Genomic DNA, 15372 nt, shown 5'->3' with positions numbered 1-15372 from the left:
ACGGTAGCTTTGGTAAGACTGAGTCACATGGAGGAAGTTTTGATGCATCTTGCTCTGGAGCTTATCAGTGGGAGGAATGGTCAGGCTTTATCTGAGTGACACATTGGCATTGCTGCGTCAATCAATAAAGGGGTAGCTTTGGAAAAACTGGGTCATGTGCTCTATTGTGTTATTCATTTCCTGTCAATAGGTTCACATGCATGATGCATCGTAGCTGGAAGTTCAGACAGCTGGCTGGCATTGATGGAGGTCGGTGTCTGATCAATTTAAAGTGGGTGGCTGGCACTATTTTTCCGTTGCTAGCCCTCCCACTTCAAATGGATGGGACGTCTACGAGTGACACTCTTTTAGAGACTCTTTAACTCTTGTATTGTGTTTTATGACTCCAACTGAAAATACTCAACCTTTGCAGTATATTGTTTTTGGGTTAAGCAAAATACATGAGTTCTTTTATAATAATAATAACAATACATTTTATTTCTAGAGCGCTTTTCAAAACACACAAAGATGCTTCACAAGAGACATGGAATCACAGTACGATAAAAAGGTATTAAAAGGATAAAAAATTAAAAGCACAATTAAAAGAAGTAAAAATATAAGTTTGGGGTTATGGTGGGTAAGAAAGAGTGAACAGGTGTGTTTTCAGTCTAGGTTTGAAAAGTGATAGAGTAGATATGCTGCGGAGATCAGGGGGTAGGGAGTTCCAGAGCTGGGGGGCGCAATGACTAAAAGCTCTGGAACCAAAGGTGGAGAGGCGGACATGGGGGACGGAGAGGGGAAGAATAGTGGTAGAGCGAAGTGAACGGGTTGGATTGTTTAGACGGAGAAGATCGCAAAGGTAGGGAAGGGCCAGGGCATGGAGTATTTGACATTGAGTATTTTGACATGACCAAACTTGAAAATGGGTCCATTCTGACCCCAAACACAATATGAGGGTTAAAGACTCTTTATCCCATGTATTGTGCTTCGGTCAAAATTAGGCATGTGCCAGTGTGAGATTCTGACGGTATAATAGTCTTAATTCATTTGTTCCCAAAAACGTATAAATACGTTCTATTTTTAATTGTTTCAGTGTCCCAAAAACGTATTTGTACGTCTTTTACGTTTTTTTCCACAAGAGACATCTCTAGGTTCTGATGCAACTTTGCTCCAAAGCACAATGCTCAAAATCCATTTTAAAGCAATGAAACTGGCCACTGGAGGGCAGTAGCGCATTTGGTAAGAACTCATATTTGACCATGTAAGGAAGTGAATGAAGAGAAATAGTCAGGAAACGGAAGTTGGGAGAAGTAAGAAGCGTGAGAAAAATGTGGAGAACGATATAAAACACAAGGCACATGCCCCACACAAGTTCCCAAGGTGAATTCTATTATGAGGTAGTGGTCACTACAAAAGAAAGATAAAAAAAAAAATCTATCTTGATGAGAGGCGATGATGAGGGAAAAATTTACCGCGCAGCCGCGGCCACAACAGTGTCATCTCTCAGTTCAATAGTGTAGTTATGTGTAAATAAAGTGTTACTTTGCTATCAAAAGCTCTATTTGTCTTGTTGTTTATGTTATTTTGTAAAAGGAAAACATTATTCAGATGTTTGGGATGTCACAAAAGCAAAAAAATAGCTGTGTTAAAGTCAAAGTTACGGTATTGGCCCGAATATAAGACGGTGTTTTTTTTGCATTGAAATAAGATTGAAAAAGAGGGGCTCGTCTTATATTCGCGGTCTAGACATTATACCCATTCACGATGCTGGATGGCGCCAGATATCATTGAAGCGATGTTCCGTCATGACAGATCTCAGCTACTTTCCTCGTTCACGACGCTTGATGGCGCCAGATATCATTGAAGCGATATTTTGTCATGACAGATCTCAGCTACTCTCAAGTTTAACCGGTTGCATTATTTTATTGCAATATTTTTCCTTATTATCGCAATAGAATTTTCTGTGGGCCTTGCAAAATCAGTCAAAATCCAGTAAAACGGCCGGGAGCAAAGGGGATTGCTCCGGTGAAAATGACTGGGAGTGAACGAGTTAAGCAAAAATATCACAGTTTCACAGTATCATGGAATTGCAATTGGCTCTAAAATGTGTTACTTTGCGATAACTTTTTTTCCATTGAATAGGATTTTTATTTTTCAAAACATATTACAAAATTGGAACATATGTATAACATTGAGTTAAAATTAAAAATTTGAAAAAAAAAATTTAATTCCTGAAATATTATAAATAAAATAGAGCTGAAACGAATACTCGAGCAACTGGAGTTTAAAAACCAATCCGAGTAATTTTATTCACCTTGAGGAATTGTTTAATTTTGCCAGCTCTAAGCATCACGTTTTGCTCTGACTACTTTTAATGCGGGACAACGTGCTGACGTAACGTGCGTAGAAGAAGAAGCAATTAAAAAAAAAAAAAACTTACTGCATCTGACAGACGCTACAAACTTGCTACAACGTTGCTAAAAACTACGCCCGCGTGATGCTACAGTGGTAGCAGGTAGCGTCTGATAGATATCACATGTATTTAGAACTAGATGCGAACTGACAGACTCGGCCGCGTCTTGGCAGCGTTAGTAAACAGCCGCCATCTTTAAGCAATAGACTTCTCAGCGCTAATAAATATTACTGTCACTCGCTCACGTAACGTTAGCCCTTTGGAGGGCTGTGTTTCGATTAATTATGACCACTGTCGATGCGTGGCTAACGTGTCTTACATACAGTTGTGGTCAAAAGTTTACATACACTTGTGAAGAACATAATGTCATGGCTCTCTTGAGTTTCCAGTTATTTCTACAACTCTGATTTTTCTCTGATAGAGTGATTGGAACAGATACTTCTTTTTCACCAAAAACATTCATGAAGTTTGGTTCTTTTATGACTTTATTATGGGTTAACAGAAAAAGTGATCAAATCTGCTGGGTCAAAAATATACATACATGGATCTGAAAAAGCGACTTGAACAAGTCAGGAAAGTCACTTGGAGCCATTTCAAAGCAGCTGCAGGTCCCGAGAGCAACAGTGCAAACAATTGTTTGTAAGTATAAAGTGCATGGCACTGTTTTGTCACTGCCACGATCAGGAAGAAAACGCAAGCTATCACCTGCTGCTGAGAGAAAATTGGTCAGGAGGGTGAAGATTCAACCGTGAATCACCAAAAAGAAGATCTGCCAAGAATTAGAAGCTGCTGGAACACAGATGTCAGTGTCCACAGTCAAGCGTGTTTTGCATCTCCATGGACTGAGAGGCTGCCGTGCAAGAAGGAAGCCCTTGCTCCAAAAGCGGCACCTTAAGGCTCGACTGAAGTTTGCTGCTGATCACATGGACAAAGATAAGACCTTCTGGAGGAAAGTTCAGACCAAACAAAAATCGAGCTGTTTGGCCACAATGCCCAGCAATATGTTTGGAGGAGAAAAGGTGAGGCCTTTAACCCCAAGTACTCCATGCCTACCGTCAAGCACGGTGGTGGTAGTATTATGCTGTGGGGCTGTTTTGATGCCAATGGAACTGGTGCTTTACAGAGAGTAAATGGGATAATGAAGAAGGAGGATTACCTTCAAATTCTTCAAGATAACCTAACGTCATCAGCCCGAAGATTGGGTCTTGGGCGCAGTTGGGTGTTCCAACAGGACAATGACCCCAAACACACATCAAAAGTTGTAATGGAATGGCTAAATCAGGCTAGAATTAAGGTTTTCGAATGGCCTTCCCAAAGTCCTGACTCAAACCCCATTGAGAACTTGTGGACAATGCTGAAGAAACAAGTCCATGTCAGAAAACCATCAAATTTAACTGAACTGCACCAATTCTGTCAAGAGGAGTGCTCAAAGATTATACCAGAAGCTTGCCAGAAGCTTGTGGATGGCTACCAAAAGCACCTAATTGAAGTGAAAATGGCCAAGGGACATGTTACCAAATATTAGCGCTGCTGTATGTATATTTTTGACCCAGCAGATTTGATCACTTTTTTCTGTTCACCCATAATAAAGTCATAAAAGAACCAAACTTCATCAATGTTTTTTGTGACAAAGAAGTATCTGTTCCATTCACTCTATCAGAGAAAAATCAGAGTTGTAGAAATAATTGGAAACTCAAGAGAGCCATGACATTATGTTCTTCACAAGTGTATGTAAACTTTTGATCACAACTGTACAGGCTTTATTTAATCTGTGAAAACATGGCGCTGTAGAGTGGTGAGGGTGTAAAATAAAACTTAATAATGCTCACTGTCAATTTTAGCTCAGTAGTCATTGCTGGATAAAACACCAAGTAGCACTGGTCACTAATGTGCTCCAATACAGCAGGTATCATACATTTATTTTGAACACTGCAAAAACTCAAAATCCTATCAGAACTTAGTTTAGACTAACTTAAAACTTAACTAGAACTTAAAAATAACTTGACACAAATGGAAATTCAATTTAAACACGTGAGGAAAAACACCTAACTTTTGAGTGATGTCTGTTATCAAGCGTAATGATATTTTCAAGTAAGAAATATGTACATTGAAAATAGACATTGACTGAAAATGGTTTAATATAAGATGAAATCTCTTGTTTTCTCGTGTATATTTATAATTGCTCTTACCTAATCTCCCTTACCTAAAAAAAATGTTTTATTTGATTACGGTACTCGATTAATCGATAGAATCGTCAGTCGATTACTTGATTACTAAAACATTCAATAGCTGCAGCCCTAAAATAAATGCAGTCCATTAGGTGGGACTAAACCCACAGCAACAGCTCAACATTATTACCATCAGAAAAAAAAAATTGAATTATTTTCCATAAAAAGCATGTATGTATGACTCGTGTCATGTTTACCTTATACACACGCCCTCTTTCTCAAAACAGTTGCCAGAGAGAAGAAAAAAACACATTTTACCATTGCTAGATACTAAACACTCTGGAGTTAACTCTCGTAGCTGGTGGGAAACGTTCATGAGAGTGTTTACTAACCTTTAATTTTGTATAAATGCGAAATCATATTGGAGGTTTTGCCTCCACGGCAGCCATGTTTTACATTTTGGTTGGCCCTCCTCCTCTAAGCTGCGGCCGTCTAACTTTTCTGTAGTCGAAGTATTCCCGTAAAAAGTTAAGGAGTTTCACCTCCTCCAGTCATCGTGTTGCACAGCTGACTCACTGACAATGATAAATAGCTGATACCTTAGGGACGGGATGCCTAGTCACAATACACAATCAAATCAAATCTCAGAAGTGTGAAACATACAGTAACCATACCACAGTATTTTGCCATATCGTGTTAACCCCCCCCCCCCCCCCCCCAACACACATTTTGGCACACTTTGTCCCCCCTAGTGGTGCGTAAGTGTAACTAGTTTGCTGAGCTCCAGCTCATTCTACAGACATTATCACATGACTACTCACGGATTGTGTTGGGGTCACAATACAAGGGATTAAAGAGTCTTTAAAAACTACATGATCAGATGTTTATCATCGTCACTGACAGTGAATATTTGCAAAATAAATTAAAAAGTATTGAGGAATGTATAGGTACTTGAAAATAATAATAGCTAAAAAAAAAGAGACTAAATAGAGAAAACTAATAAAAATACAACTAAAAATAGGTAAGTTCTGAATACAAAAAAATTAGGGCTGTCAAACGATTAAAATTTTTAATCGAGTTAATTACAGCTTAAAAATTAATCGTAATTAATCGCAATTCAAACTATCTATAAAATATGCCTTTTTTTCTGTAAATTATTGTTGGAATGGAAAGATAAGACACAGGACGGATATATACATTCAACATACGATACATAAGTACTGTATTTGTTTATGATAACAATAAATCAACAAGATGGCATTAACATTATTAACATTCTCTTAAAGCGATCCATGGATAGAAAGACTTGTAGTTCTTAAAAGATAAATGTTAGTACAAGTTATAGAAATTTTATATTAAAACCCCTCTTAATGTTTTCGTTTATTTAAAATTAGTAAAATTTTCAATCAAAAAATAAACTAGTATCTCGCCATTGTTGATGTCAATAATTACACCATGCTCACTCCCCAAACCCATAAAATCATTTGGACCCAAGCACCAGCAGAGGGCCCCAAACAACAAAAAACAAGTAACAAGCGGACATTACACTGCTGTCATTTTAATCTATTTGAGCGGGGTATGTGCGTTAATTGCGTCAAATATTATAACGTGATTAATTTAAAAAATTAATTAACACCTGTTAATGCGATCATTTTGACAGCCCTAAAAAAAATTAAAAATAAAAGAAATTGAAAAAAATATAGAAAATCAAATAAAAATAAAATTATAATAGGTCACAAAAATTACATACATATATAAAAATGATTAAAATTAAAGAATTAAAAAATTATTAATTCCTCCTTTTGTCATGTTATTATTTTTGTTTTTAAAAACTATATATATTTGATTTTGTATTTTTAAATATGAGGGTTTTCAAATTTTTAGCTGTATGTTTCAATTTTCTTTCTAGTATTTTTCATCTATACTATTTAGGGTTGTCCTCGATCTGATCACGTGATCGTAAATCTGGCGAATCGCGCCAGTTTTCAGAGGATCAGAATCGGATGAAAAGGATCAGGTTTTTAATACTAAAAAATATTTGGTTTTCGGCTATATGCTCGCACAGTGCCACAGCCTCTCACCTTCCCTCCTGCTAAGCAGTGCGACCAAACTGTTTTTCTTGGTTACCTGTGCAACTAGCGTTTGGTACTTAAAGGTAACGATGAGTGACAGCTTTGTAGCTTTGATCTGGCCAGAGAAACCTCGGTAGCTCTTCAATCAAAGGCACAAACGTGTCGGACTCGGGTGAAAAATTATGCGATCGGGACATCCCTAATGCTAATGTTTATTGACATACTTATGGTTTCATCCAATGCTTCTACTCACAGCAGAAGGATGATTGGGCGCCACAAGATCCGATGTCCAGCGTCGTCAATGGTACTGAAGGGGTTTATTGTATATTCAGGCATCGAGGGGTTAATGATCCTGAGGCGATTGTTAGCTGTGCTAGCCGACAATGTTTTTGTGCTCTTTTGTTGAACGCCACAATATGCCAGCAAAATGTGGTAGGTTCTTGTTAAATTCCCCCAAAACAAAGTCACGTATGCTAAGTGCAGTCATTTGCATGCCTGTGGCTTATGCAATGATTTATTTATTTAACCTTTGACCCAAAGGTATGTGCTTCTGAGCTCGTTCACCTGTAAAAATCTACAAGGGAAGTAGTGAGGAATTTGCTGGCAAGTGTGGCAATGCTAGATTATCTGTTTTGACAGAAAGCCATAAAGACCGTGGACAAAAACTAAATATTCGTTGATATGGTAGCTAATGCCAGTTAATTCTAACGGGGTACATTGGCTGATTGACTTTAACGCCCGCGTTTCACTGCGTTCTCGCGGCGGCCACGTTGTCGCGCCGTTGACGTTTCTGGGTTATACTGTCCTTCCGTGTTGGTACTTATTATAGTAGAGATGACTGAGTAAATATAATCTACACAAAGAAACTGTAACCTGATCGACTCACAGCCTCGAAAAGTAAGGGTTAGATTACGTCAGAAACTCGTCCGGTACGCCTCCGTTCCGAACCGAGCACCACTTACCGATAATACAATACAAATACATGTACCGTTACACCCTTAATTATTAACTTTCCAATGGTTTTATCATAAACCACAACACATACTCACATACAACATATACTCATATATTCTTTCTGCTGTGTTGAAGGATAATCGTAAGAGTAGAGCAGTATACTGAAAACTCTACATTCAGACTTGCCGGTAAGCTGTAAAAACGAATAATAAATGATCCCATAAATCCAAGGTTTTGTAGGGAAAAATATTTTAAATTGTTGCTGTTTTCTTGCGCAAGCAGCATGCTGTGAGTCACAAGCTAACTTGTTCCAAAGTAGCATCCTGTTGCTTTTTAGGCTGCTAAAATCTTTAACACTATCTGTTTTAGACGCGGACTTGCGACACGGCCTTGTTAGGTGTTTTTATGATCTCGTAGAAGTAAAAATGAGTCAAAGCAGACAGAGTGCCGCAATCAGCACTTCTCGAGTCCTCCGGGCTATCTCTGCTGTTATTTTGTACTGAAGAATGTGAATGTTATTTGTGCTCAAGCCATGCTTAGTCATGCATGGGGAAAATAACCTCGTTCACGAGTTCAGAATTAGAGCCTTTCCGACAAAACTACTGATAAAGCTATAAGCTAAATCACACTATAAAAACAAATCGCGGAAAACTATCCTGGCAACTCAAGCTGCTGTGTTGTTTTAGCAGATATGGCAGCTTGAAAACAGGAGACGACAGCTCTCGCAACCTGGCCCAATTGCAACATTTAAAACAACACTTGGTGACTTTTGAGTATAGCTCGATTTTAGTGACGCTGGTGGACAAAAGCAGTCGTGTTTTGCCTTAAGGAAGACTGTGTTTCCCATGAGGACCAGCGCTGCGTTTCCCATGAGGTCCAGCGCACACATGTATAGTGACGTAAAATCATAATGGTCGCCTGCAGATGGATTGAACAACATTTCTGTTTCCAGCGGCTGTGTGAAAGATGAAAAGTAATAAGGTAATGAATCCAGTTGTGGTTAAACAATAGCACATGACGGTTAGTAACCGTTTGGCTTAGCATGGCTAACCACCCCGCCCACCCGAACTATTCAGCGCTGACGACTTCACGCCAGCGAGTGAAAACCGTGGCAATGTTTATTCTGTATATGCTAGTCCTTTCTTTTTCCTTCTCAGACAAAACTTTTTGTTTCTGTCGCTCTGCCTTCCTTGCAGGATTCGCACGAAAGCGTTAGCATTAGGGTTGTTCCAATCATGTTTTTTTGCTCCCGATCCCAATCATTTTAGTTTGAGTATCTGCCGATCCCGATATTTCCCCATCCGATTGCTTTTTTTTTTTTTGTTGCTCCCAATTCTATTCCAATCATTCCCAATAATTTTTCTTGATCATATACATTTTGACAATGCATTAATAAAAAAATGAATAAAACTCGGACAAATATATACATTCAACATACAGTACATAAGTACTGTATTTGTTTAGTATGACAATAAATCCTCAAGATGGCATTTACATTATTAACATTCTTTCTGTGAGAGGGATCCACGGATAGAAAGACTTGTAATTCTTAAAGGATAAATGTGACTTTGTATATTGTGACTAAATATAGCCATCTAGTGTATTTGTTGAGTTTTCAGTAGACGATACTGTAGCCAGGGGCGGACTGGTAATCTGTGGGTTCTGGAGGATCACAGAACGGCCGGTGCCCTGGACGGCCGGCGGCCGCCATTCATTATGCATCACTGTTTTTATCCCCCCATCCTCTGATTATCTACAGTTCGCATCCAATCCGACAGGTGGCAGCAATGCGCCTGGCTTTTCACCGCCAATCTGATAGACTAGGAACGACGAAAGCACAGAGTAGCCTTCATTGGTTCCTTCCTTGTGGAAGCAAAATAGCGACGAGTGTTAATGCACAATATGGATGGTGGTGGCAAAAAAACTGAAAAGAGCAGGGTGGCGCGGAGAAGGTTAGAGAGAAAAAATTAAAGAAACTGGAGAGTGAAGCATTAAAATGTCATAAATCGACAAATATTTTCGCAAGCAGCAGTCTGGCTGCAACGGCCACGTCGGGTAACAACAGCTCAGCTCCCGGCGATGGTGAGAGGGAGCTGCAGCCGCTCTGACGTGCAGACGGTGCTGGGAGAGAGAAAAGAAGAGGGAGGGGGCAACGATAAACTGTTGGAAGTTCCCCAGACAAGCGCAGGGCAAGTAAATTGGGATGAAGAGGGTTACTTGCTCTGTAAACTGGCAATTGTTATCCATCAGGTAGCTACATTTTAAATCAAATAAATGACAATTAAAGGGTTAGTGCCAGCTAGTCGATGTACCCGTTTGCAATCGTGTCAAGTTACAGTATGCTAGTCCTACTATCCCTCTCCTAAGAAAAAATATTTTAGCCGTAAAACAATGTATGCACACTCAGCATAGCAATATTAATTCAGAAGAAATATAACAAAATATTAATAAAATGAATGGTTTTACTTTAAAGTTTAGGTAGTTAAATTGATGTTATATACATTATTAATCATTTATATATCGTTTTGTTTTCTGGTTAATACTTTCTAATGAAGTTTATGTATACAGGATTTGTCTTGAAATGTGTATTGTATTTTCATTGAAATTTATTATTTGTATGGCAAGATTAATTATGGCAGGGGTCTCCAAACCGGTCCTCAAGGGCCGCTGTGGGGCCTGGTTTTTGTTTTAACCGATCGAGTACCGACAGTTTAACCAATGAAGTTTCTGCTAAAACAAGCAGCACCTGACTGCAATCAACTGATTACACTTGTAAGACACCAGATTGGTGCAGAGGTTTTGTCTTGTTTTGTTGGAATGAAATCCTGCGCCCGCCGCAGCCCTATGTGGAATAGTTTGGAGACCACTGAATTATGGCATAAACAATGAAGTCATTTTATAGACAGAGATCTATAGAGATATATTATAATCAATTGGATACGTAAAACTTGCTTTGAAAAATAAATTCTTTCATTTGTTTATTCAGGTTGATCATAGAGCTAGTACAGAAAATGAATCCAACTCCAGTTCAGCCTTGCAGTACTTTGAGCGCCCGTAGTCAGACAGTCACAGTCTAGACACATTTTCTTCATTTTTCTCTCAAAGTGCACGAAATTGGTGCATTTTACAATAAAATGTAAAAAAAAAAAAAAAAAAAAAAATTCCCCCGGGAGGGGCATGTTCCAGGACCCCCCTATGGGGTCTGTGTTTCCCTTCGTATAGCGATTCTTATGGGCTGGGCTGAGTCAAAGTCCAGGGCTGCTTTTTAGTCCCAGTCCGCCCCTGACTGTAGCCATTTAACTGTTCTGCCCAAATGCATGATGGGAAGTGCAACCATGACTCAGCGTAGTGGCACCAATTGATATATCTTCTCTGCTTTGGGTAACAATAGACGGTGTTAAGAAAATGATCAACTACAACCGTTCTTCCCCACATTGCCTCCCACGTTATTTCCAAGTGCTGAGAGGGGGATTGTAAGGCTTTGGTCAAATAAAAATAGACTCCAAAGGCTGTCAAAATTCTCTCTACCCATCATACGCTTCCTTTTTGCTCTATATATAGGTAAAATGGCACCTTTATAGATTGAACGCGACAATGCGTGAGTGGGTCGTGCAGCGCATGCAATAATTATTTAACGTGATTAATGGAAAAAAAATAAATTACCACTGTTAACGCAATAAATTTGATAGCCCTACTTTAAGCCAAAACTACTCTGGATGAGTGTAAGACACTTTGTCTGTAACGTTAAATACAATTAGAAAACGATTAAAATAAAAAAAAAAAAAATATATATATATATATATATATATAAATATATATTTTTTAAAAAAGGCATGTCCGATATTTTTTTGCCGATTCCGATACTTTGAAAATGACGTGATTTGACCCGATCGATCGGCATCCCGGACATCTTTAGTTAGCATCAACTTCCATCTTCATGATAATTTGTAGGTTTTTTTTGTGTGTGTGGCTGGGTTAATGCCACCCTCCTCAAAGTTAATTTTTGCCGGTGAAAGCGATATACAGTGAGGCAAATAAATATTTAGTCGACCACTAATTGTGCAAGTTCTCCCACTTGAAAATGTTAGAGCGGCCTGTAATTGTCAACATGGGTAAACCTCAACCATGAGAGACAGAATGTGGGGAAAAAATTTCAGAAAATCACATTGTTTGTTTTTTAAAGAATTTATTTGCAAATCATGGTGTAAAATAAGTATTTGGTAAATACCAAAAGTTCATCTCAATACTTTGTAATGTACCCTTTGTTGGCAATAACGGAGGCCAAACGTTTTCTGTAACTCTTCACAAGCTTTTCACACACTGTTGGTGGTATTTTGGCCCATTCCTCCATGCAGATCTCCTCTAGAGCAGTGATGTTTTGAGGCTGTTGTTGGGCAACACAGACTTTCAACTACCTCCACAGATTTTCTATGGGGTTGAGATCTGGAGACTGGCTAGGCCACTCCAGGACCTTTAAATGCTTCTTACGAAGCCACTCCCTGGCTGTGTGTTTGGGATCATTGTCATGCTGAAAGACCCAGCCACATGCCCTTGCTGATGGAAGGAGATTTTCACTCAAAATCTCTCGATACATGGCCCCATTCATTCTTTCCTTTACACAGATCAGTCGTCCTGGTCCCTTTGCAGAAAAATATCCCCAAAGCATGATGTTGCCACCCCCATGCTTCACAGTGGGTATGGTGTTCTTCGGATGCAATTCAGTATTCTTTCTCCTCCAAACGCGAGAACCTGTGTTTCTTCCAAAAAGTTCTATTTTGGTTTCATCTGACCATAACACATTCTCCCAGTCCTCTTCTGGATCATCCAAATGCTCTCTAGCGAACCGCAGACGGGCCTGGACGTGTACTTTCTTCAGCAGGGGGACACTTCTGGCAGTGCAGGATTTGAGTCCCTGGCGGCGCATTGTGTTACTGCTAGTAGCCCTTGTTACTGTGGTCCCAGTTCTCTTTAGGTCATTCACTAGGTCGCCCTGAGTGGTTCTGGGATTTTTGCTCACCGTTCTTATCATTTTGACGCCACGGGGTGAGATCTTGCATGGAGCCCCAGATCGAGGGAGATTATCAGTGGTCTTATATGTCTTCCATTTTCTAATAATTGCTCCCACAGTTGATTTCTTTACACCAAGCGTTGTAGCTATTGCAGATTCAGTCTTCCCAGCCTGGTGCAGGTCTACAATTTTGTCTCTGGTGTCCTTTGACAGGTCTTTGGTTTTGGCCATAGTGGAGTTTGGAGTGTGACTGACTGAGTTTGTGGACAGGTTTCTTTTATACCGATAATGAGTTAAAACTAGGGCTGTCAAAATTATCGCGTTAACAGGCGGTAATTAATTTTTTAAATTAATCACGTTAAAATATTTGACGCAATTAACGCACATGTCCCGCTCAGACAGATTTAAATGACAGTAGAGTGAAATGCCCACTTGTTAATTGTGTTTTATGAAGTTTTGCCGCCCTCTGATGGCGCTTGGGTGCGACTGATTTTATAGGCTACAGCACCCATGAGCATAGTGTAAGTAATTATTGACATCAACAATGGCGGGCTACTTGTTTATTTTTTGATTGAAAATTTTACAAATTTTATTAAAACGAAAACATTAAGAGGGGTTTTAATATAAAATTTCTATAACTTGTACTAACATTTATCTTTTAAGAACTACAAGTCTTTCTATCCATGGATCGCTTTAACAGAATGTTAATAATGTTAATGCCATCTTGTTGATTTATTGTTATAATAAACAAATACAGTCCTTATGTACCGTATATGAATGTATATATCCATCTTGTGTCTTATCTTTCCATTCCAACAATTTATTTTACAGAATATATATATATAATTTACAGAAAAATATGGCATATTTTATAGATGGTTTGAATTGCGATTAATTGTGATTAATTACCATTAATTAATTTTTAAGCTGTATTTAACTCGATTAAAAATTTTAATTGTTTGACAGCCCTAGTTAAAACAGGTGCCATTAATACAGGTAACGAGTGGAGCCTCATTAGACCTCGTTAGAAGACGTTAGATCTCTTTGACAGCCAGAAATCTTGCTTGTTTGTCGGTGACCAAGTACTTATTTTCCACTCTAATTTGGAAATCTTTAAAAATCAAACAATGTGATTTTCTGGGTTTTTTTCCACATTCTGTCTCTCATGGTTGAGGTTTACCCATGTTGACAATTACAGGCCTCTCTAATCTTTTCAAGTAGGGGAACTTGCACAATTGGTGGTTGACTAAATACTTATTTCCCCTACTGTAGACCCCCTCAAGATATAAAAGAGGTGTAATTCAACTAGTTATCAGTCGATGTATCATCACAAATGTGATGAAATTTTTTTATAAAGGTTGAAAAGTTACCTACTTTTGCTGTGGAGCCCTGTTTTTAAATTTTGGCAGCTTTGGTCCTCCTTACTTACACCCTTATTGCCTGCATGTGAAAATTCCTTCAGCCATTTATTTTGCACTAGCTCTTCACAGACCAGCCAAAACAGTTTCATTTTGTTTGCCACTTTTTGGCCTTTAGCCACCAATTGAGCAACACTACTTTGAACAACATGAGCATCCATTCAACAACAACACAAACTGGGTATTAAATTGCAGTAATTGTGTTAAGATGTTTAGTTTTTCCAACTCACCAGCTCAGCGGGGTGGTCAAGCTCTTGCTTGTTTTCGTTCGCGTGGCCGCACAGTCAAACTCGGGCAGTGTGTCAGACCAGTTTGCGTCTCCCTCCCTTTTTCCTTTCTCTGTGTGTGGGTATTTATTGTGTGTGATGTTCAGGAATGTGGAACTGCCTCCAAAACTTGACTTCTTTTTTTCACTCTGCCTACTCTTTGAAAGTCAAACTATCTCCTTGTTGCATGAAAAAATGTTTTTTTTTTTCTCCTTTTAGTCCTTTCTTATGATTAGATTTTTGACTGTTGTATTTGACAAAACCGCTCGGAAAACTTTCTCTTGACAACTTTTCCTTCAGTATAAAATTGCAGTATATATCACTTGACAGAATAGAAAAAGCATGACGAAGCTTTTATTAGTCGCACAATGGGAAATTTCCAGTTTTTACAGAGGCATAATACGACAACATCAGGAAGTAACATTCATACGTTCTGGTAAATTGACACTTGAGAGAGATTAACGCATTGTTGATTTAACATACAAGCGCGATTTTCAAGAAATGAGCTGCCCTTTGTTTGGTAAGTGACTTTTGTTCATAAAAAAAAAAAAAAAAGAAATAAAATAAAGACCTCACGTAAGCCATAACATTCACATTTGGTACATAATCTACATGTCCCCAAAAATATGATTAATATGTAATTATGATGATATTATTGATGGGAGCTTTGCATGTAATGCAAAAGCTACCATCTACAGTGGTATGAAAATGTATCTGAACATTTTGGAATTTCTCACATTTCTGCATAAAATCACAGTCAGTGTGAGCCGATCTTTGTCAAAATCACACAGATGAAAAAACAGCGTCTGCTTTAACTAAAACCAACCAAACATTTATAGGTTTTTATAGAATAATGAGGATAGTATGCAAACAATGACAGAAGGGGGGAAAATAAGTAAGTGAATGTATCCCCCCCCCCCCCCCCCCCCGGCCGCGTCTGGGCAGCGTTAGTAAACAGCCGCCATCTTAAAGCAGTAGAGCGCTAAGCGCTAATAAAGAGCGCTAATATCTGACAGATATTCATCATCATCATCCAAAGAACAAAATCCACCCAGAAAACAAATTTAACTCCATATATTCCATGCAAATCATAC

At 38.6% G+C, this 15372-nt stretch overlaps 1 protein-coding gene across 1 annotated transcript in view; it reads right to left on the bottom strand.

Annotated features, from left to right (window-relative positions):
- LOC130914675 (toll-like receptor 2 type-1) overlaps positions 1–14377 on the bottom strand; it is a 47254-nt gene extending 32877 nt beyond the window's left edge. Inside the window, exon 1 of the mRNA XM_057834096.1 lies at positions 14243–14377. The gene's annotated coding sequence lies outside the window, so the exon portion shown is untranslated. The remainder of the gene's footprint in view (positions 1–14242) is intronic.
- Positions 14378–15372: the final 995 nt, after the last annotated feature.

Source organism: Corythoichthys intestinalis, chromosome 4, assembly GCF_030265065.1.
Source record: "Corythoichthys intestinalis isolate RoL2023-P3 chromosome 4, ASM3026506v1, whole genome shotgun sequence".
In the NCBI taxonomy this organism is placed as follows: Eukaryota; Metazoa; Chordata; class Actinopteri; order Syngnathiformes; family Syngnathidae; genus Corythoichthys; species Corythoichthys intestinalis.
This window is presented reverse-complemented; position numbering and strand designations above follow the sequence as displayed.